Source organism: Mustela lutreola, chromosome 9 (assembly GCF_030435805.1).
Source record: "Mustela lutreola isolate mMusLut2 chromosome 9, mMusLut2.pri, whole genome shotgun sequence".
Classification (NCBI taxonomy): domain Eukaryota; kingdom Metazoa; phylum Chordata; class Mammalia; order Carnivora; family Mustelidae; genus Mustela; species Mustela lutreola.
Genome location: NC_081298.1, coordinates 110,806,311 through 110,827,835, shown reverse-complemented (window position 1 = coordinate 110,827,835; position 21,525 = coordinate 110,806,311).

Genomic DNA, 21,525 nt, shown 5'->3' with positions numbered 1-21,525 from the left:
TCTCAGCCCAGAGTATGGAGAGCGTAGTAATTACCCCTGCTGTACTCGGACGGCACCCCTGCTGTACTCGGAGGGCTGGCTGCCCGTTTTGAGTACTAATACTGAAAACATCCTTTTACTCAATCCCCACAATCTCGCTGGGTGTGGCCATTTTGCCAAAGAGGAAACTGAGGCTCGAGGTCACCCAGCTGGGTCCCTGAATCTCAGAGCTTCAAGGTGCAGAAGAATCCTGTTTCTGTCATTCACCCTGGCTCTCATTCGGGGGGTGCCGGCCGGTGGGGGACTCTGAAACTGTGCCTGGCTGGGCTTGGTCGGCGGTAGTACGGTGATAGACCCATCGTGTCTGTCACTGCCCCAGAAGATGGAAGCGATGGCCTGACTCCCACAGGTTTTCCATTCCTGACAGCTCAGTCCAAAGCCCCAAGTTTACTAAAGAAGTGACTGAAGGCCGGAGAGCGAAGACTTGCCTTGGCCCCCTGTCCCCACATCCAGGTGGCTGCAGAGCTGGTCTAGAACTCAGGCTGCCGGGCACTGTGCCCACTGTCCCGCACCTTCACACGGAAGGGATTGTATCTAGACTCAAGGAACAGCAAGGCCCCATTCAGGAAACATCTGGGACAGACTGCTGTATGCAGGGCCTGTGTCCAGCTTGTCCCCATTTTGCTATTTGTTCTGTTCTCGGACAGAACATCTGAGGAGCAGAGCACCGGGGTCTGCCCATAGTCACACGGCTTACAGGGGGTACAGCTGGTTCCCAGGCCACCTTCTCCTCCTGTCACAGCCCATTCCTGCTGTTCTGTGTGACTAGCACCTACTTTGGATTTTACCCTGAGCCCAAGGGAGGGTTAGTGGGTCAAAGACATGGGCTCAGGGCAGCAGACACGAGAGTGGGGAGAATTGCACGCCTCCTCCCAGGAGGAATCCCCCCCACTCCTTGGCAGAGAGGGTGGGGGACAGGAGGCAGCACAGAGGCTTGGAGGGTCACCCTCTGGATGTGAGCTGTCTTGGCGGGGCACTTCGACCTTCTGGAGACCCTTCTATCTCTTGTCTTAAGGCATCCCTGACAAAGGGAGGGACTGATAATGAAGACAATTACAGAAGAGGTGAGATGGATGGCTTCGGGAGACAACTCCCCTCCAGTTTCACTTGCAGTGTAAGTTTCTGGGTCCTTCCAGCACAGGGGACCACCTTGAAAGGAAGTACAGTGCCAGCCTCTGCCTCAGGCCAGCTGCCGAGAAATTTGGGGCTGCTGGGGACGCTTGGGTGGCTCAATTGGTTAAGCAACTGCCTTCGGCTCAGGTCATGATCCCAGCGTCCTGGAATTGAGTCCTGCATCAGGCTCCTTGCTCGGCAGGAAACCTGCTTCTCCCTCTGCCTCTGCCTGCCTCTCTGTCTGCCTGTGCTTGCTCTCTCGCCCTCTCTCTCTCTGATAAATAAATAAAATCTTAAAAAAAAAAATTCGGGGCTGCTGGGAATTCCTCTTGGGGCCTTGCTGCGGGCAGCACCCCCAGTCCACCCGCTCAAAAGGTACCTGTGCTGGGAGCGCTGGCTGGCCGACTGCCAAGACTCCAGGTAGAGGGGGCTTGTGAGTTTCATCAGGCCCCTGCGTCTCCCCATCCGCTCCTCTACGTTTGTGAGGCGGCTCTGAGCACCGGGCGTGAGACCCTGCAGATGGGGTTGCTGCTGGTAGGGCCTAGGGAGGCTTCTGGCCAGGTGGAGCTGATACTGGGCCACCTTTGGTTCCCTGGTGCTGGCCAGGAGTTCTGCTTAGAGGGCCCAGTTGCTGGGAACCTCCAGGCTGGTGTGGGGCTTGGTGCCAATGAAAACCATGGTGGGGAGCTGGCTGGGAGGCTGGGGTCATGCTCTGTTTCTGCCATCATCTGTCCTGCTGCCCCTGAGCCTGGGTCCTTCTTGGGGCCTCGGTGTCCCTGCCTGCCCATGAGGGGTCGACCCCATGGTCCCTAGGGTTCCCTATAGCTGGTAGCCCTATCTCCGCTGTGACCCCTGGCTTTCTGGAAGATCCAGCTTTGGAAGTTCCTGGAGTTAATCCGTTGTTCTTAGGGTCAAGCTCTTGGGTAGGCTTAGGGCTGTGTTTTCTTCCTCTTTGTGCCTTGGTGCAGAGGCAGGCTGGGTCTGGGGTGACCAATCAGTTTGGGGCCCTCTGGGATGGGCAGTGGCAGAGGAATATTGACAAGCTCTGAGTCATCAGGCCTAGTGCCTGCCATGGCATCATCTGAGATGAAAGCGACCACTATTCCCATTTCATAGGAGAGGAAACTGAGGCCGAGGGAGATTGAGCACCTTGCCCGAGGTCATCCAGAGCCAGGACACCAACACGCCCAGTTTAATCTCAACTGTGTCACTAACTGGCCTCAGTATCTGCCTTCTCAACAGTGGGGGAACGGCCTGGGGTCCTCCCAGCCAGCAAAGCCCCTGCCCTGTGCTAGACAGAGGGCGCCTCTACAGAGACCCCAAGGGCTTGGGGGCGGGGTTATCTCCCAGCCTGCTGGTACCTCCATTAGAGCGGGAGCTGGGCAAGGGTGGGAAGCTCTGCTCACTGTTAGCAGGGGAGGCGGGAGCACTTAGCTAAAATTAGATTCTGGGATTTTTCATGCTCCTACATCCGTCCGTCCTTCCGTCCGGCGTGGGGAAGGCTGTTGTCAGCACGCCAGAGCTGGAAGGAGCCTGGATGTCAGTTGCACCCTCCCCAGGGCTCGCTGGCTCTGATCTTCTCACACCCTCCCCTGGCCTTTGGCCAAAGGCTCCTGCCCTTGGCTTGGCCTTGTGGCCATCTATTGATTAGCAGTGATTTCAAAGGAAGAGCGTCCTCCTTTTAATACCCACCCTTGCCCCCTTCCCTCTCTCCTCCCCTCTCCCGGCCCTTCCCACTTCCGGGTCCTTAGAGGCTGGCTCCCCCTTCCCTGAATGTCCCCTCTGCCTCCTGCTGACCCTCTGACTCCTGCCTCCCCCTTGGGGATAGTCCTGGCTCTTCAGGGGGCCTACAGGCTCCATGGACAATTGTTGCAAAGGGACCAGAACATACAAAAGTCTAAAAAAGAGCTTCCCTTCCTGGCAAGTTGGAGCTATTTCTGGCCCCGCTGCAGCCCTCTGGGGTCCCCAGTGCTCTGGCAGGTGGGGGAGGTGCTGGGCCCCAGCCCAGGCTGCAAGAGTCCTGACCTTTGATTTTCCAGGGTGGGGGGCAGGCCCCTTCTGGAGCTGGGGGTGGCCTTCCGGTGCAGAAGCCAGAGGGCCAAGGCTCAGATGGGAGCCTCTGCTCCCATAGGGACCTGGGCTGCTTCAGGAGAGAAAAGGGCTGAACCATGGAGTGTGGGTGGCAGTCTGGAGCCCAGGTGTCCATTTTTCCCCATTCCCACACTCCGCTGGCTGCAGCTGGGAGAGAGGGAGTCTGGGAGGCTGCCAGAGCCTGCTGCTGGGGTCCCTGGACACTGAATTGTGGGGGGGGGTGAGGGTTAAACCCAGCCCTCCCTCCCAGTGTGGAGCCAGGCAGCAGGCTCCACGAAGTCCCTGGCCATTCTTGGTCAATCCCCCAGTGTCATTGTCATGCTGTGTCCCGGCTACAAATCTGGGCAGACTATGGCCTCTCCACCCCATGCTGACTGGCAGCTGGAGTTCGGGTGGGTGCAGGGTGGGTGACTGTTTCAAGGATTTCCTCGGCTGTTGCAGAAGCATTGGCCAAGGGCCAGAGGCTCGGGCCATGGTCCCAGTAGGGCCATCAAATTGCTCGGTGACCTTGGGCAAATCCCTTTACCTCTCTGGGCTTCAAATTCCTCGTTGTCAGATGAAGGAGTTGGACTGGAGCAGGATCCAGTGATGTCCTGGGTTCTCGCCTGGAGAAGCACTGGGGGTGGGGGGCAGGGAGAGGAGGGGGCGCCCAGTCAGCGGCCTCCTGCCCCCACCCTACTCCTGCTTTTTTCTACCTATCCATTTTCTGGAAGCAGCTCCTCCTTCCCACCCACCAGGCTTCCTCCTCGTGGGTGCCTATGGCCTCCATCCCCTCCCGGAACACATTCTCAGCCACCTCCCTCTCCTGCCCTCCATGCTTGCATCCCTGGGAAACCTTGGTGGCGTGAACTTCATAATGGCCACCTCAGAAGCCATCCCTCTATGGCAGGTCAGGAGCCAGTGGGATGGGGGACAGGCATGTGCCTATGGGCAGGGGTGGTGGTGCGGAAGCCAGGCCCTGCCCGGTGTTGGATCTAAAGCAAGGCGGGAAGGGGCAAGAGATGTGGGTGAGAATCCCGGGAGGGTGAGTGTGAGAAGGGGTCCTGGGGAAAACATGTTCCCGGAGGGTCACAGACTAAAATGACACAGAGAGGTGCAGCCCCTGACAGGAACCCCACTCTAGCCCGAGCTGTGGTGAGGTGCCTCTTGCCTCCCGGAGGATGGGTGACGAGGGCAGAGACTTGGCTGTCCCGTTGGTGCTTTTGCTCTCCCCTCACAGCCCGGCTCAGAGCAGCCGCCAGGAAACATCGTTCATTGAGTGAGTTTTCCCAGCAAACTAGGGCAGCTTTGGCCTTAGTCACCTAAGGCTGAGGACCCTGCGCTCTGGGAGTGTGTCTCCGCTTTGGGGTTTAATTATTCTGTTTTGTTTTCCATCGTTTCCTGGAGAAATTCTGTTGGAAGATTCCATCCTGGTCTTGGCGGAGCTAGGGGTGGGAGAACCGTTCCACAGAGCTAGGAAAGCACCAGGACATCCTAGGAGCCGGTGAGAAGAACCTGTCCAGGAGTGTGGAAGAAGACACGGGGACAGACAGAGTGGGGACGGAAAGAGAGTGTGCATGGTTGGGTCATCCCAATGGCAGCCTGGAAAGGGTACTGACTCTGCAGTTAAAGCTGGCTTTGTTGTCAATGGGCTGTGTGATCTCAGGCAAACCATGAAACCTCTCTGTGCCTCAGTTCCCCCCATTTTAAATGGGATATTAACTACATTAGGATTGGAGAAGTGTGCTGAGAGGGAAAGGTGGTTTAGAAAATGTCCTGGCAGAGTGAGGGGGGTGCAGAGCTGGTATGCGTGAGTGGCAGAGCTAGTATCTCCTCTCAAAGCCCGGGATCTCTCCAAGGTCAGCTTGCAGAATTTCCCCTGAGTCACCACTCAGTGGCCTGATGGAAGGAGGGTGGTTTCTGTACCCAGGAGGATGGCCCCATCTGGCACAGGGAGTCTGTTCTTCCCACCTTCCCTCACCCCTTCCTTCCATGGGCTCCAAATCCTCCCCCACCAAGAGCTTCTGCCAGGCTCTCTCCATTGCGTAGCTGGGAAGGGAAGGTTTTCAGGCCAGTGTGTCAAATGTACCCTGTGTGTACATACCCCTTTACTGCTGTGCTCGTGACGGTCATCAGGACTGGGTCCCTGAGCACTGTGAGTGGAGATAAGGCTGCAGGCAGTGCCAGGCAGCCCTCCTCAAATGGTGGCAGCTGCTGTGCAAGATAAAACCTATTTGTCCCTCGGGCTAGGGAGAATCCTGGCCTTGGCCTTGGCAGGCGTGGGGGCAAGGGCTGCCCAGCCCGATGCCAGGGAAGCCACTGGGGGTGGTAAAGAGGGCTGTCCCTGGAGACCTGTAGGCTTTCTGCACTGCTGCTGTCATAGGAGGACCCAAGGGGGCAGGTGTCAGTGCCCAGGGGAACCCCAGAGAGTCTGAGAAGGTTGCACGTGGAAATGCAGAGGGAACGGCATGGTGGAAAATGGATGGGAGACACCTTGGGCCAGCACACCTTGACCAGGGCCAGAGATGAGCAGGAAGAGGGGAAATTGAGTGCAGGGTCTCTAGGAAGTCTGATTCTCTCCCGAGTGTGTAAAGCAAAGCAAGGATGGTTCGAGAGCCACCTGGCCCACACAGTTGAAAAGCCTGTCTTGCTGCCTGTGGGTCTGATCACCTGGCTGTGTCTTCCTGCCTGTGGGTCTGATCACCTGGCTGGAGCAGATGTCGTTGATCTCTGTGTTCCAGGAGTGGACTCTGAGCCCAATTTCCCTCCACCTGCAGAACACAAGGCCATCCCTCAAGGTGCACCAGGACTCCAACCCCTCACTGACCAAGCACTTACCCCCCTTTCCTGCTGTAAGTTTTCTCCCCACTATGACCAGCTAGCCTGCTGGATCTCCCAGACTTACCTGTCTGCCCCCTGTTTTCATCCCCTGCTGGAATGTAAGCTCTGTGCAGTTCGTGCTCATTAATGGTCTGGTCCACTGTGTCTCCCGGGTCTTACCGGTGCCAACACATAGTGGAAATGGCCCGCTGTACCGACACCAGTCTCCGGGGGTGTTAAAATGTCCCTGGAAATGTGGCGAAGGGCAGAAACCGTATGTATAAGATCTCCTTCTAGGCAGGGAGAAAGAGTAGACAAGAGGGTGGGAAGTTGGAGCCTCAAGAGATGGGCTCCACCAGTAACAGGTGTTGGTTGTTGTTTGGGATGGGGCCAGTGGACTGTTGAGTCCCCCCAGCATGGCTTTGGTTTGGCTGGGCGGAGTGTGCAAGTCTAGGGCCCAGGCAGACTGCTAGGGACTGGGGAGGTGGGTAGAGGCTGCCCCCGCCGTGAAGCCCTCTGTCCTTCACTCTCTGCCCCTTGCCCATCTTGCTGCAGTCACAGGATGGACAGCAGGTCTGTGATAAGCAGAGGGGAGGACCCTGTGTCTGAGGGAGATGACCCCCTTAGGGGTTAGGTGGGGGGCCTTTTGGAGGATCCTGGGAGCAAGGAAGGGGTCCCCAGCACCAAGGTTACAGAGCACTGGGGATGGAGGGCAGCAACAGAACACTGAATTCTCCGGGAGGGGAGGCAGGGCAGGGGCTGGGGGAGGGCTGGGAGCCAGGAGGGAGGCCATCGGGAGGGCTGCCTCTGCAGAGGACAGGTGGCTGGTGTCTCAGGCAGGAGGGGAGTGGGAGGGGGAGCAGGAGGGGGCAGTACTGTCCCCATTATGGCTTGGGGGTGGGTTTGCTCATGATCTGAGGTGACTTCTGGCTCTAGGCTGTCCCCCCAGGGGCAGGGGACAGGGTGGGGTGCGGCCCAGGGCCAGCAGCCCCGCTCCAGAGGCAACAGACTAAAAATAAGTTGGGATGTCAGGGTCTCCCGGCTCCAGGAAGTGGGGAAGAATGCTGAGTGTCAGGAGGAGGAGGAGGCAAAGGGGAGGAGACAGTCACAGCTGAAGGCGGCCAACAGACTTGTTTGTTTATTTTCTTCTCTCTGGCCGAAAGTCTCTCAGGCTGCCGTTCCCTGGGCTTGGGTGAGGGGCACTGGTTGGCCCAGACCCACGGGCGGGCGTCCCCAGACTCCTGGCTGCATGCCGAGGACCCCATTGCCCCGCCCCCCCTCCTTTGGGAGACTTGTTGGTGGAGAGCAAGAGGTGGGAACACTGTGGGTGAAGGCGAAAAGGACCAGGCTACGAAGACCCTGTTGGGAGGAAGAGAATGAACCCTGTGCATCAAATCTCATTTCTACCCTTCTATTCTGCCCATGCAGAGCCTGGGCCCAGGTGGTTCAGGGACTTATCCTAGTCACAGAGCTGGCTTCCCCTGGAGCCACCCCAGAGCCCAGCTCTGCCTGCGGGGGGCTTTTGCAGGGACATCAACCCAGAGAGGGCACAATGGCCCACACAGCCCTTGGAAGGAGGGGCAGTGTGAGGGCATATGGTGGAGCAAAGTGATCTGCGGGTGCGCTAGCAGGCCTGTAGGTCCAGGTGGGAGGTGTGAGGACAGGCTGGCCCCCCGATTCATCAGGGTTTACACAACACCCGCCTTAGCCCACCTGCCAGTCTTCCAGACACCTTGGGAACACAGCTTGTGGCGATACGCCTTCCCTTTCCCCCTGCACTCCAGAGGTGGGGAGCTGCTTGCTTGCAGCTTCTTGCAGATGCCAGGGTAAATGTGGCTGGCTCTGTCCCCTCCACCCCTGGTCTGGGGCAAAGGTCTGTGAGGAGCTCACCTCTCATCTTGGCTACAGAGCTCATCAGGGTGATAGGGACACAGCCCCTCTTGTCTGGATCCTGGGCATCCTGACCTCTGGCCTGGGTGGGCCTCCGCAGGTGTGGCTTTCTTTCCCTCTGTCTTGGCCTCCTTGCCTACCCCCTGGGCGCCAGCTCTGCAAGGCTTGATCCGGATCCAGACGGGGACCGGATCCAGCCTGCTGGCCCTCCACCCTCCTTCCTGACCTCAGGCAGAGAAGCCCCTGGTGGGGTGAACCCTGACCATCCAGAGAGGTCCTGGTCCACAGGGCTGTCCTTGAGCCTCATGCAGAGCCGCTCTCACCCCACTGAATGCCTGTCGCCGTTTATCTGCAGCCCTGCATGGTCACAGTTGGCCTGGCCAGTGTGAGAGGCAGTGTGGTCCTCAGGAGGGGGTGGGCACAGGCTCTGTGCCACCTGCAGCTGCAAGGGCAGGCCTGTCCCCGGGGCAGGGGAAAAGAGTTCAGGCGTGACAAGCGGCTTGCAGGAGGGACCCCTCTGGTGCAGGGCTGTCGGCCCCTTTGTTCCCTCTCCTTGATTCCTCCTCCTCCTTTTTGTTTTATCAAGTCTGTTGATAAATTCTCTTGAAGGGCTCCCAACCCTCTGTCCAGCCTCACCCACTGAAGCTCCATCCCATGAGTGACCCCCCCCCCCCCCGCCATGGACACCCTCCTTCCCCCTCACCAGCCCCACTCCCTGGCAGCCAGCAGCCCAGAGCCTCTGCAAGCCCCCAGCGCCTTGGCTCTCTCCCCTCTCCAGCCCTGGCTAGCCTTTCCAGATTCTAGGGGTTGTTTTAGGGAGGCCCTGATCTGGGTTTCATCCTTGAGGACGCTCCCTTGGGAGGACCCTGGGGGTGTCCCCTGCTGTCACCCTGACGCCAGCCAGGCAGAGCTCTGGGCCGGGGCATGGAGCCCTGAAGGCATGTGAAAGGCCAGAGCCTCATCCTCCCAGAGACTGGGATTCCTAACAAACATGCGCTCCCGCGGAGGCTAAGCATGCTTTTCCGGCTGCCCGGTGATGGCCTGGCTAGGGCTAGGCCTCTCCCTCCCCTGCCCTGGGTGGGCCCCTCAGCCTCGGAGCCCTGAGGCAGACATCTGCCGGGAGGCTCTGGGGATGTGAGGCCAATGGCCCGGAGGACAGAAACATAAAGTGCAGCTGTGGACATCACAGGCTTCCTGGTGGGGGCGGCCCTGGGCTGCACGGAGGTGGATGGGAGCCTCGGCCTCTGAGCTTCCCTAAGCCCTCAGACTGGGGGCCCCTGACAAACGGAGTCCAGGCCCTGCAGCCACCCTGCAAGCAAGCTCCTACGGCCCCCAAACACTGGGGGACCCCCGCTGTGCCACCCCGCCACCAGCTCCATCAGGCCTGGAAGAGCCCCAGCGCCGATAGTGGCTCATAAACGGAGCATCTGTTCCTGAGCACGGGGCTCCTGGGGCAAGTCACTTCCCTCTGAGCCCGTTTTCTCAGCTATAAAATAGAAAGAATGATCTCCCGACAACATGGGCTGTCTATTGAAAGCCAGATGTATGGAACATTTCCTGTAACGTGCCCCCTCCCCTTCTTTTCACCCACAAATGCTGTCTTGGACCCTTCCTAGCAGGTGCTGGAGGTGGGGTGCTCAGGAAGAGCCAGTCCCTAGGCCAACCCAGGATCCACGGGCCCCACGTATCTTCTGGGGATCCGCTGTGAGAGCAGCAAAGCTGCCTTCTGATGCTGGCTTATTTGCTAGGTGACCTCGGAGAAGTTTCTCAATTTCTAAGTCTTGTATTGTCATCTATAATATGAGGCCCTGCTGTACCTCGGTCCAAGGGTCGTGGAGAGGGTTGCATTGAAATGCTTGTCACAGAGACCGTGGCTGTGTTTGCTGACAGGCCTTGGGAACCTAGGGACCTGGGGGTGGCCCAGGAGGTTGGTCTTGGGGCAGACTTTTGGACTAGCAAGATCCTGGCTAGGCCAAGCCCGGGGGTAAGGGTCTGGGATGAGGCTCTGGCAGAGGGGGTCCTGGAGCTGCCTCCAAGACCACCCCCACCCTCCCCGGCCTGCAGCACCAGCTAGGGCTGCCACCTCTTCTCTCTGTTATTCACCAGTAATTACCCTAAATGCTACATCTGTTGTCATGACAACATATTACCCATCCTTAGGTAAAAGCCCCATTTCAGGGGAGTTGGGCTGTCTCTAGCTCTCTGAGCTCCATTACTGTCCCTGAAGGCTCCCCCCGCCGGGGTTCCCCAGCTGGTCCCCTCTCTCCCTCCTTTCAGAGAGGTCACTCCTATTTTCTAAATTTCCAGAGTTTTTCTGTTACTTTTGTTTTTGGTCTCACTTTGTGACTCTGGGCCTCCCGCCTCCCTTAATTTCCTCGAGGCTCTCCTTCCTTCTCCCCCTCTCTTTCCTTTTCTTGGATCCTGGCCTCTTCCGTGGTCTCCCTCTGCCTCCTTCTCTCTGCCTGTCTCTTGTCTCTCTCTCCCTCCTTCTCCATCACTCCCACCCGTGAGTGTGGTGGGACAGCATGAAGGTGTGTGGGGACAGAGGCCTGCTGTCTGGGATGAGTCTGTTCTACGGAGCCGCAGGAAGCCAGCCTACGGGGCTGTGCAGTCTGGGCAGAGGTGAGCCCAGGTGGGTATGCACCATGAACCTACAGCCTAGGACATGTGTGGCCAGGAAACCTCCAACAGCTTCTCAACAGGGTGGGCCGAGAGCTGTCCTCACTCCTCCCCCACCTCCGCCAACCCCTGCCTTTGTCTCTCTCTGGGGCTCCAGCTCAAACGCTGTCCTGAAGGGGGGTACTGGCACTCTTACGGGGAACATCCTCGCGAGGGCATCAGTGTTAGGGAGGCTCGCAGCAGCCCCAGGATGTAAACGGTATTCTGTTGTCCAAGGCAGGAAATGAAAGACCCAAGGAGTCAGGCAAGCTGCTCAAGGCTGCATAGCTGGTTGGTCGAGGAGGCTGGATTTGAAATCCATTCCATAGCAATGCTCCTAACTGTGACGCTGTAAGAATACCCCTCATGGAGAGTTTGCTGTGTGTCCGGCACTGTGCATTTAGCAACCGCCAGAACTCACACAGCCCCACAGCAACCCTGCAAGCTGCGACCTTGGGCATCTGTTTTACCAGTGAGGCAGTCAGGCCACGGAGAGGTGAAGTAACTTCTGCAAGATCGCTCTGTGATTAGAGATGTGTCAGGATTTGAACCCAGGTCTTTCTTTCTCCAGAGCCTGGGCTCTCAGCTCTGGGTGCGGTTGCCACTCTCTTCCTCCCCTATGGGGCAGAGGCCACAGGAGAGAGGGTCAAGGAATGGGCTTCCCAGGCATACAAGCCCCTCCTTCTCCTCCCTGATCCCCTGCAAAGCTCCCTCTGGGCCCAGCCAGGGATGTTTTTGGGAATTCGAGGAGGAAGCCACGTGGCAGTTGGCAGCATCATTTTCTTTGCTGGGTTCAGTGGGGAGGGAGTTCCAGATCACTAGGAGATGCTTCCCGTGGGCCTCCAAGGCAATCACAGCACCCCACAAGCACCCCCGGGGGCTCTTGCCACGAGACCCAACACCCCAGGATCTTGGAGGGGGGTGGTAGGAAGACTAATGTGGCTGGGGAGCCTGAACTGAGTCAGGCCTTGTGGGAGGCCAGCCTCTGGGTGTGCTCCCCTGGCCTGGGCACGGCCCTTCTTGCCCTGTTGCTCCAGTCCCCAGAGAGAAGCTTGGGCCTTGGAACATGCTGTCCCAGAATGTGGCTGTCGGGATGATGGAAAGGCAGGTTATTTTTAACAGTGGAGACTCACTCCCGGAGAGAGCCTCTTCCTCGCGGGGGGAAGAGACCTCGAGAGAGGGTGGGGACCTAAACCCCAGGTGCTCCTGTCTTGTCCCATCTCTTTCCCCCCATTCCTGGGGCTGAGAGTCTGGCTGTCAACTGTGACAGAGGGCCTAGCAGTGGTGGGCATCTCAGACATGGGCCCCTCTTCTAGAAGACTCGGGTCTGGGAGCTAGTCAGAGCTCATGCGCCGCACCAGGCTTGCCTCAGCCATCTCCCAGCAGTCCTGGACCGCCTTCTCTTCAAGTGCCTCTAAGGGAAGTAGCTCATTCTCAAGGTCCCCCGGCCCTTCTCAGCTTGAGCTGGAACCACTTTATGATGGAGTGTGGGCCCCACTGGGTCCCAGACTTCCTCGGACATCTCAGAGCTCATGCCTACCCATCCTGACTCCCCGTTTATTGGGTCTCACAATGAGCCAGGTCCATGTTGAGCTGCTGGCCTGTGTTTCCTCCTCCCTCTGAGTCGTTCAACCCGCTGAGGATGTGTGGAAATGCACTGGGTGCTGAACATTTCGTTTCTTAGAATGACCCTCTCCCATCCTCCTCTGTCCCCTTTCAGGACTTTCAAAGGACACACCATGACTTCTCACAGAGCAGCACAGGAGAGCAGCCTGCTGCCTGGAGTGAGTACTAGGCTGGGAGGCTGTGACTTGGTTTCTCTCCTGTTCTGCTGCTACATGTGTGGGACAAGTCCCTCCTCATCTCTGGTCCTGAGTCTCGTCACCTAGGCCAGGGCAGGGTGGGAGCAAACGCTCCTCAAGGTCTTTCTAGCCTGAGGCCCAGGTTGAGTCCACTCTGTGGTTCAGGCCGGACCAGCCAGGTCAAGGAGATGCTTGCTGGGCAATTGTACCAGTTACAAGCCCCCTCCCCCCACTGCTACCTCAGCCCCCTGCCAGCCCCTCTCTGCTCCGCATTCAGAAGGGCCTCTAAGAAAGATTACTCAGGTCAGACAGAAAAGGCACAGCCCCCACGGGCACAGCTCAAGGACCATTTATGTATATGGGTATGCTACCCAGATCAGGGTGCAGAGCAGGGGCGTCTGGGGGGCTCAGGCAGTTAAGCATCCGACTTGATTTCAGCTCAGGTCATGATCTCATGTTCCTGGGCTCAAGCCCTGCATCGAGCCCCACGCCAGGCTCTGTCCTCATTGTGGAGTCTGCTTGAGGCCCCTCTCCCTTGCTTTCTGCCCCTCTCTACCACTCATGTACTCGCACACATACGCTTTCTCTAAAATAAATAAATACACCTTTAAGAAAAAATGGTACAGAGAGTTTCCTTTACCCTGGAAAGTCTCTTGTCCCCTTCCCAGTCAACATCCCCCAGGACAGGGCATTATTCTGATTTCCATCACCATAGATTAATCTTGCTTCCTCTAGAACTTTCATATACATGTAATCAAAACACAACTATTCTTTTGTGTCTGGCATCTTTTGATCAATATCACGTCTGGAAGAGCTGTCCAGGCTGTCTCAGGATTGGTCCAATACCACAATTTATTTATTCATGCTCTGCTGATGGACGTGTGGCTAGTTTCCAGTTTCTGGCAACTCTGAATAAAGCCGACAAGAATGTTCGTGCATGTGTCTTTTGGTGGACACATACTCTCACTTCTTTTGGGTATATATCTAAAAGTAGAACTGCTGGGTCACAAAATAGGCAAAGATTTAGCTTTAGTGGAAGTTGCCAGTCTTTCCAAATGACTCTTCCAAGTCCACTTCTACCAGCCGTGGAATAGAGTTCCTGTGTCCCCACCTCCGCACCAGCTCTCTGTGCCAAGCTGTCGAGTGTGTCATGACATCTTTTTATGGTTTAAAGTTTTTTTTTTTTTTTTTTAATTTACTTGACACAGAGAGAGAGAGAGAGAGAGAGAGATCACAAGTAGGCAGAGAGGCAGGCAGAGAGAGAGGGGGAAGCAGTCTCCTTGCTGAGCAGAGAGCCCGATGCAGAGCTCGATCCCAGGACCCTAAGATCATGACCTGAGTCGAAGGCAGAGGCTTAACCCACTGAGCCACCCAGGTACCCTCTTCTTATGGTTTTAATTCTCATCTTCCTATTGGCTAAGGATGCTGAGCACCTCTTCAGATGTTTATTGGCCATTCGGAGATCTTCTGTTATAAAGTGTATGTTCAAGGTCTTTTGCTCATTTAAAAAATTGGGTTATCTTTTTCTTATTGATTTATAGGAGTTCTTTATGTATTCTCAATATAAGTATTTTGTCAGAAAATGTATTTTTGGTTGAGGTAAAATTCACGTAACATAAAATTAACCATTTAAGAGTGTAGAGTTTACTGGCATTTAATACATTTGCAATGTTGTGTGACCGTCACCTCTATCTTGTTCTAAAACATTTTCATCTCTCTAAAAGGAAAACTTGCTCCCATTAAGCAGTTATTCCCCATTTCACCATCCCTGGCAACCATCAGTCTACTTTCTGTTTCCATGGAGTTAACTATTCTGGATATTTCCTATAAATGGAATCCTATAGGGGACCCTGGCTGGCTCAGTCAATAGATGATGAGACTCTTGATCTTGGGGTTGTGAGTTCAAGCCCTATGTTTGGTGCAGAGATTACTTAAAAATAAAATCTTAAAAAAAATAAATGGAATTGTACAACATGTGACCCTTTGCAGAGTTGGCATCTTTCACTTGGCATGCTTTTTTCCAGGATCATTTACATCATAGCATGTTTCAGAACTCTGTTCCTTTTTAAGGCTGATTGTTATCCCACCGAATGGATATACCACATTTTAAAAATCCATTCAGCAGGTGATGGGTGTTTGGGCTGTTTCCACCTTAAGACTGCTATGAATAGTACTTTTTTTTTTTTTTTTTTTTAAATTCAAGGGCACCTGGGTGGCTCAGTCAGTTAAGTGTCTACCTTTGCTTGGGTCATGACCCCAGGATCCTGGGATCTAGTCCCACCTCAGGCTCTTTGCTCAGCGGGTAGTCTGCTTTTCCCTCTACCTCTGCAGTTGCTTCTCTCGTGCTGTCAAATAAGTAAAATCTTTAAAAAATGTAAATTAAATTAACATATAGTATATTATTAGTTTCAGAGGTAGAGTTCGGTGATTCCTCAGCTGTATATAATACCCAGTGCTCATTATATTATGTGCTCTCTTTAATGCCTCTCACCCAGGGACTAGGACTCTTATGAACACTTGTATACCTGTTTTCAGTTCTTCTAGTTATATACCTGGGAGCAGAATTGCTGGGTCGTATGGTAATTCTGTTTATATTTTTGAGCAACCGCCAGGATATTTTCTAACACAGGCTTCCCATTCCACGTTCCTACCAGCAGTGTGTGAGGACTCCAATTTCTCCACATTGACAAAACCTTTTACTGTTCGTTTCAAAAATTCCTACCATTCTCATGGGTGTGAAGCGATACCTCATCATGGTTTTGATTTGCATTTCCCTGATGGCTAGTGACAATGAACATCTTCAATGCTGGTTGGCCATTTGTAAAACTTCTTTGGAGAAATGTCTATTAGGTGGACTATTTATCTTTTTATTATTGATTTGTGAGAGTTCTTTATATATTCTGGAAACTACATTCTTTTCAAATCTGTAAGTATTTGACTTACAATACCATCTCCTATTCTGTAGGTTCTCTTTTTACTTTCTTGATGATGTCCTTTGATGTACAAAAGCTTTTTGTTGTTGTTTTTGTTTTTTAAAGATTTTATTTATTTATTTGAGAGCTAGAGCAAGGGACAGAGAGCATGAGCAGTGGGAACAGGCAGAGGTAGAGAGAGAAGCAGACTCCCTGCTGAGCAAGGAGCCCAATGTGGGGTTTCATCCCAGGACCCTGGGATCATGACCTGAGCCGAAGGCAGATGCTCAACTGACTGAGCCACCCAGACACCCCCTGATGTACAAAGGTTTTAAATTTTTTGATTAAGCCTAGTTTGTCTGTGTTTTCCTTTTGTTGCTTGTGCTTTTGGTATCATGTCTAAGAAATCATTGCTAAATCCCAGATCATGAATATTTTCTCCTATGTTTTCTTCTGAGAGTTTTATAGGTTTAACCTTACATTTACACATTTTGAGTTAATTTTTGTGTATGTTGTGAAGTAGGGGACCACCTTCATTCTTTGGCAGATAGATAGTCTGTTGTCCCCAGGACCATTTGTCAAAAAGATTATTCTTTTCTCATGGAACAGTCTTGGCATGCTTGTTGCAAATCAATTAACTATAGATATGAGTTTATTTCTGGACTCTCAGTTCTGTCCCATTAGTCCATGTGTCTATCCTAATGCCAGTATGACACTGTCTGAATTGTAAAAAAGTACTTTTGTTCCCTGAAGAAGACAGGGTTGTCTTCTTTGCACTTGCTATTCTCTTTGCCTAGAATGTTCTTCCCTTCTGTTTTACAAGCCTCCTTTTTGTCATTAAGGTCTTCTGGAAACGTTTCCATAGAGAAGCCTCCCTCTTGCTATATTGCTAGATATATTGCTATATATATTCCCACATGCTATATTTTATTTTCTTCATAGTACTTATGGCACTTGAATTTGTAAACTCCACAAGGGCAGAGTCTTCTGTCCTAGTTACTGGACATAAGGTGCCTGCACACAATAGGCACTTAAAATATTATTGAACGGACAGTTTGCCATTCCCTAGCCTGGAATGCCTTCACCACCTCTGCCCTGATTTCAATACCTCTTGGTTTTTATTTTTTATTTTTCTTTGAAGATTTTATTTATTTGACAGAGAGACAGTGAGAGAGGGAACACAAGCAGGGGGAGTGGGAGAGGGAGAAGCAGGTTTCCTGCTGAGCAGGGAGCCTGATGTGGGGCTTGATCCCAGGACCCTGGGATCATGACCTGAGCCAAAGGCAGATGCTTAACCACTAAGCCACCCAGGCACCCCACTCCTTGGCTTTTAATATCCCATCCAAGTGCCACCAGTAACCTTCCCTGTCTGTCTTTGTGGACAGTGCTGTTGGTGCCCCTCCTCTGTCATGGGGAAGGTTGGACAAGCCAGTTTCCTGCATTAAAGGGAAGTTCCCTGAGGGCAGGGTTCTACCTCTATCCCCACCCACACCGCAGAGCTCATATAGGGGGCCTTTGCCATGGACAGGATCTGGTCTTGACCCTGGTGTGGGTATGGAGAACTGGGATGAAGGAAAGCTTGGGTGAGGGACTTACCCAAGCTTAACAACCATTGGATAGAAGGCTTTAAGCCAAGAGACAAAGCCAAAGATGACTTCATAGCTTTTAGCTTCAGTGTCTGGGACGATCATCATCCTCAGGCTGGAAATGTCTCAGTCATGTGGGGGACCCAGTGTGGAGACCAACAATGAGTTCAGCTTTCCACAGGTTGACTTGGAGGCCATGGCAAAGTGGACAGACAGAGCGCCCAGAGGTGGCCAGGATCCCAGGCAGTCATGATGAGAGGTGACAGGGTCAGCTCTTGAGGACCATGAGCCCAGGTGTGGTCTGCGCTGTAGGCACGGGAGCCTCCCAACCGTGCAAGTTAGGGTATGTTGGCCCATTTACACTCCAGGAAGCTGAAGTCCAGAGAGGTGAAGGGACTTGCCCAGGAGCACAGAGCTTTTAAATTAGGGGGCCAGAATGACACCGAGGTCTCCTGCTGGGCAAGGCTAGTGCTATGGGGTTACTCCTGCCAGAGATCTTCCCCAGAACTCTGTTCCCCGGAGGTGCCAGCTAAAGGCAGAGAGACCGGGGGGATCAAGGCTCAGATAGGGAGGAGGGGGCAAGGCCATAACTTCGACCCCTGTAACTGTCTGGGAAGGAACTTGGATATGGGGAATTTTCATTTAGGCTCTGGCTTGGAGGTGAGATCTCGTTACACCAAGTGGTCGAGGGGAGGAGAGATCCTAAGAGAGCACTGGGTCTCCCATCAGCCTTTTCACTCTTCTTTCATGTCCTCTTCTTAAGCCCCTCTCGGCCCGTTCCACTCTCCATGGACAGAGGGCATTTCTGAGCCCAGGTGAGCCTCTCACCTCCAGCTGGCCTTGCTGCCCCGCCCACCCAGAGCCTCTCTGGCTGCTTTTGCCACCAGGAGGCAGACCTCCAGCTTGCCAGCCAGTCCTGGGCCAGCAGGGGACTATGTGTGTGTGTGGGGGGGGGGGGGGGTGTTGGGCGGGGGAGTGATGGTGGGGGGGCGGGGGAGGTAGAGGAAATAACATTCTGGGCTCCATGGGGAGCTCCATGCAGCTCCCTTAACACAGAGGCTGCTTTCCCTGAGGTTACTCCTGCCTTCCCTTTGCTCCTGTCCACTGGGATGGAGCCCTAAGGCCACCCATCCGCCAACTTTACCCTCCCAGACCCGAGGGGCAGACTGTGTCCATAGACACAGCACCCCCCCATCCCCCCAGCAAAGAGCCTGAGCTTTCCTCCCCCCTCCGGTGGGATGAGGAATGGCTGGAGTGGGAGAGCAGAGAAAGAGGACAGAGGGCCGAGGACTGGGCAGGGCCAGGAAGTGAAGAGATAACATTTCTGGTGCTAGCCCCTGTTGCTGTGTGACCTCAGGCAAGCCCCCTGCCCTCTCTAGGCAGCAGTCCATTGTGGATTGGGGAAGCACAGGGCTCACAAGCTTATTCACGGTGAGGCTAGGTAATGCAGGTGGAGCCTGAGAATAGGTTTGCCCATGATAGCCACCTGTGGTCATCTGGGAGGCTGTGATGGGGAGGGAGGGCGAGGGAGGGGGAGAGCCAGCAGCTCAGGGGGAAGGAGCTGAGGGAAATCCTGCAGGAGTTCCTCCCAGCTCTCTGGGAGAAGGCTGGGAGGGGCTGTGGAGAGGAGAGGGTTTATCGGGGACAAAGAAAGGAGAGGTATTGTCACCAGGTTGTGTAGGGACAGAAAGGGGTATGAGAAGGTTTACAGAGGCTGGCATCTACACCTACCTGGTGAGCAAGTCTATATCTATCATCATATAGGTGAGCAAGTGGCTCACCTATACCAGGAAACACCTGGCCTTCTCCTCAGGCAACGAAGAGCCAAGATCCAGGGCTGATGACTTACATGTCCCACCAGTGCTTTCCCCTGGGGAGCAACACCACCAGCCTCCCCAGTGGCCCCACCTTACCCAGCCCCTTGTGTCTTGCTGCAGGGCCCTGTCCTAATGAGGCTGCTGGGAGATGGTTTCCCTGCAGGGCACACTTGATCTAGGTTAATGGCTCCTCACTGGGCCTGAGTGATGTCCCGGCGCCTGCAATGAACCAAACGTAGTTATTGATCCCTCTGCCCTTGCCAGGTCCCAGACAATAGAATTACAGCCCCATGTCCACCCTCCCAGAGCAAGGGCAGCCTTCCCTTAGCTGGCCCTTGTTTGGGGGGGGGGGGAGCGCTGTGCTGTCCTGCCTGGGGCCCCCCTGCACAGATTCTGTCTGAGGCTTCCAGCACAGGCTGGAGGCAGAGGAGGACAAACACGGGAGCAGGGGTCCAGAGACTCAACTCTGGGTCACCAGGAGACCCTGGGCAGTTCACATGACCTCTGGTTTCCTTACCCTCCCCCTCCCCTCCACCCCCCACCTCCTGCAGCTTTATTTCTTTAGAACCCGGACTCACCCATGGCACTTCCCTGCTTACAGGCTGTCAGTGGCTCGCTACTGCCTAAGGAGAAAGTCCAGATGCCCCGGCCAGCCAGCGCTGGAGACTTTCACATTTGGCCTGCAGCCCTCTGGGGGCCAGATCTTCCCCACCCTTGCATTTGAGCCATCCCAGCTGCTTGCCATGTAGCCAGAGTGCCTAGTTCCCCCAGAGTGTGTGGGAGGAGTAGCCTATGGTTGAAGACACAGGTTCAGGGTCAAGTGCTCAGGAAGGAGTCGTCCAGTATCCCTGACATCCTTGGGCTCCCCTTCTTCCTGAACTCCCAGTAGCCCTCACTTCCTGGCCCCCCTGACCTAGTGAATCTGGGCAGAAGAGACCCACTCCGCTTCCACTTGGCCCATATGATTCTCCTGTAGGCCATCCTCGGCTGAATTTCTGCTCTGCAGCAACCTCCAAGGCCACGGGCTAGACGTGGAGGTACCAGAGGATTATGGAGCCCGGGTCCCTGAGCCCCAGCTGGGAGGAGGGGTGCCTGACTTCCACAGGACTGTGATGTGAGCAAGCAGTCAGCGTGCGGGAAGCCACGGAGATCTGGGGGTTCACTGCTATGGCAGTTCACCTACCCCGACTTACCAGACTCTTAGGAGTAGCCGTGGGCAAGTCAGCAATAGAACACTGGGTTTGCCATCTGCGAAATGAGACAGGAATACCTATCTGGCAGAATTAGGCAGGCACTTAGCGAAACTGAAGCTCTCTGATGACATCCCTAAGCCTTCCCACGTGCCCCTCCTATTGCCTGGCCTTCTCTCCCCAGCTTCCTCCGCTCTGGGCCCCACTATTCCGGGAGGCCTTTCCAAGCCCCCAGCATTCGGGCTCCCACCCCAGAGCTCAGCCGCCAGCCCAACGACACCTTCTGCTGTCCTCCTTCCTCCCTGTGCCATTCTTTATTGTCTGTCTGTCTCTCTCCAGACTGGGCCTGGCATGACCCAGGACCCACAGATGGCTCTTTTGTTTGTTAGGCGAGTCTTGTCCTGCCTGCCTCCCAGGATAGGGCTGGGCCTGGAGGTCTGGAGGCCGTGCGTGTGAAACTGCTCTGCAAAACCGAGAGGCCTGCCTGAGACTCTAAGGAGTCGGTTCCTTGACCCCAGCACCCCTTGTCTCCGGCCCTGGCCTTGGCCCCACTCCTGGGGCCCTGGCCGCTGAAACTCTTCTCTCTGCCTTGGCTCTCTGTGTCTCTGAGCCCTGAGGATGACAGTGGCCCAGGCAGATGGCCCCACCCAGAACTCAGGTGAAACCCCTAAACTGGACCAGAGCCCACCCTCTTCCCCAGCCCAACCGCCATGCCCCAGGCCCCCCATAGATGCTGGCCAGGGGTGGCTGTGGACAGCGGAGTTTGACCAGCAGACGCTCGCACCACCAGAGCCCGGACAGAAGCCAAACCTCAAGCTTCCTTCAATCCCTCATCTGTCTCTCTCCTCTCAGGTGCAGAGGGGTCAGGAGTGTGGGGTTTCTCCTTGGCTCAGGTCAGCCTGGGTGGCCTGCCTCCTTTGTCCCTGTGACATGGGAGGTGGGGATAAGGGTCCCAAAGGCTTGCAGGGATCCACCCATGGGAGACATGGAGGAGGGGAAGAGGGAGTGGGAGCTCACAGAGGTAAGGAAAGCCCGTGCCCACTGGGCCCCAGGGCTCTGGTTCGGTTGTGACCTGGGCCTGTGGAAGGAGCACCATATTGAGTTCACGGGGCCAGACCTGGCTTGCCCCTGTCCACCCTGCCCCAGCTGCTGGGTAAGTCCAGGAAGGGGAGCCCCCGCCTCGGGCAGTGGGTGTGTGGTCTGGACCAGGAGGTGACACACCCCTCCCACATTTCCTCCTCACTCCTCCCCTTATGCTTTAGACCTAGATAGAGCCAGAGCACAAGGAGCGAGACATGGCATGAGCCACCAAAGTCTTTGTCCGCGTGACCTTTCCAATTGGTCCAGGACAATGATTCTCCCCAGATGGAGCCCCCGTTTCTCCTGGGGGCTAATCCAGCTGGGTGAGGATGCTCTGCAGGTGTGCGGGCAGGATTCTCCTGCCGGGGCTCCCCATGGTTCCTGGAGGCTATCCCCTGGGGGAGCGTGGCCCACTGGGGATCCTGACTTTGAGGCAGCCTAAGGAGTGACCCCCTGGCTTCCTTGTCCCTGAGGTCTCCTGCCCCGAGAGGCGACAGCAGCCTGCAGGTCACCTGTGCCACACAGACCACACTGAGGAACTGATTTTC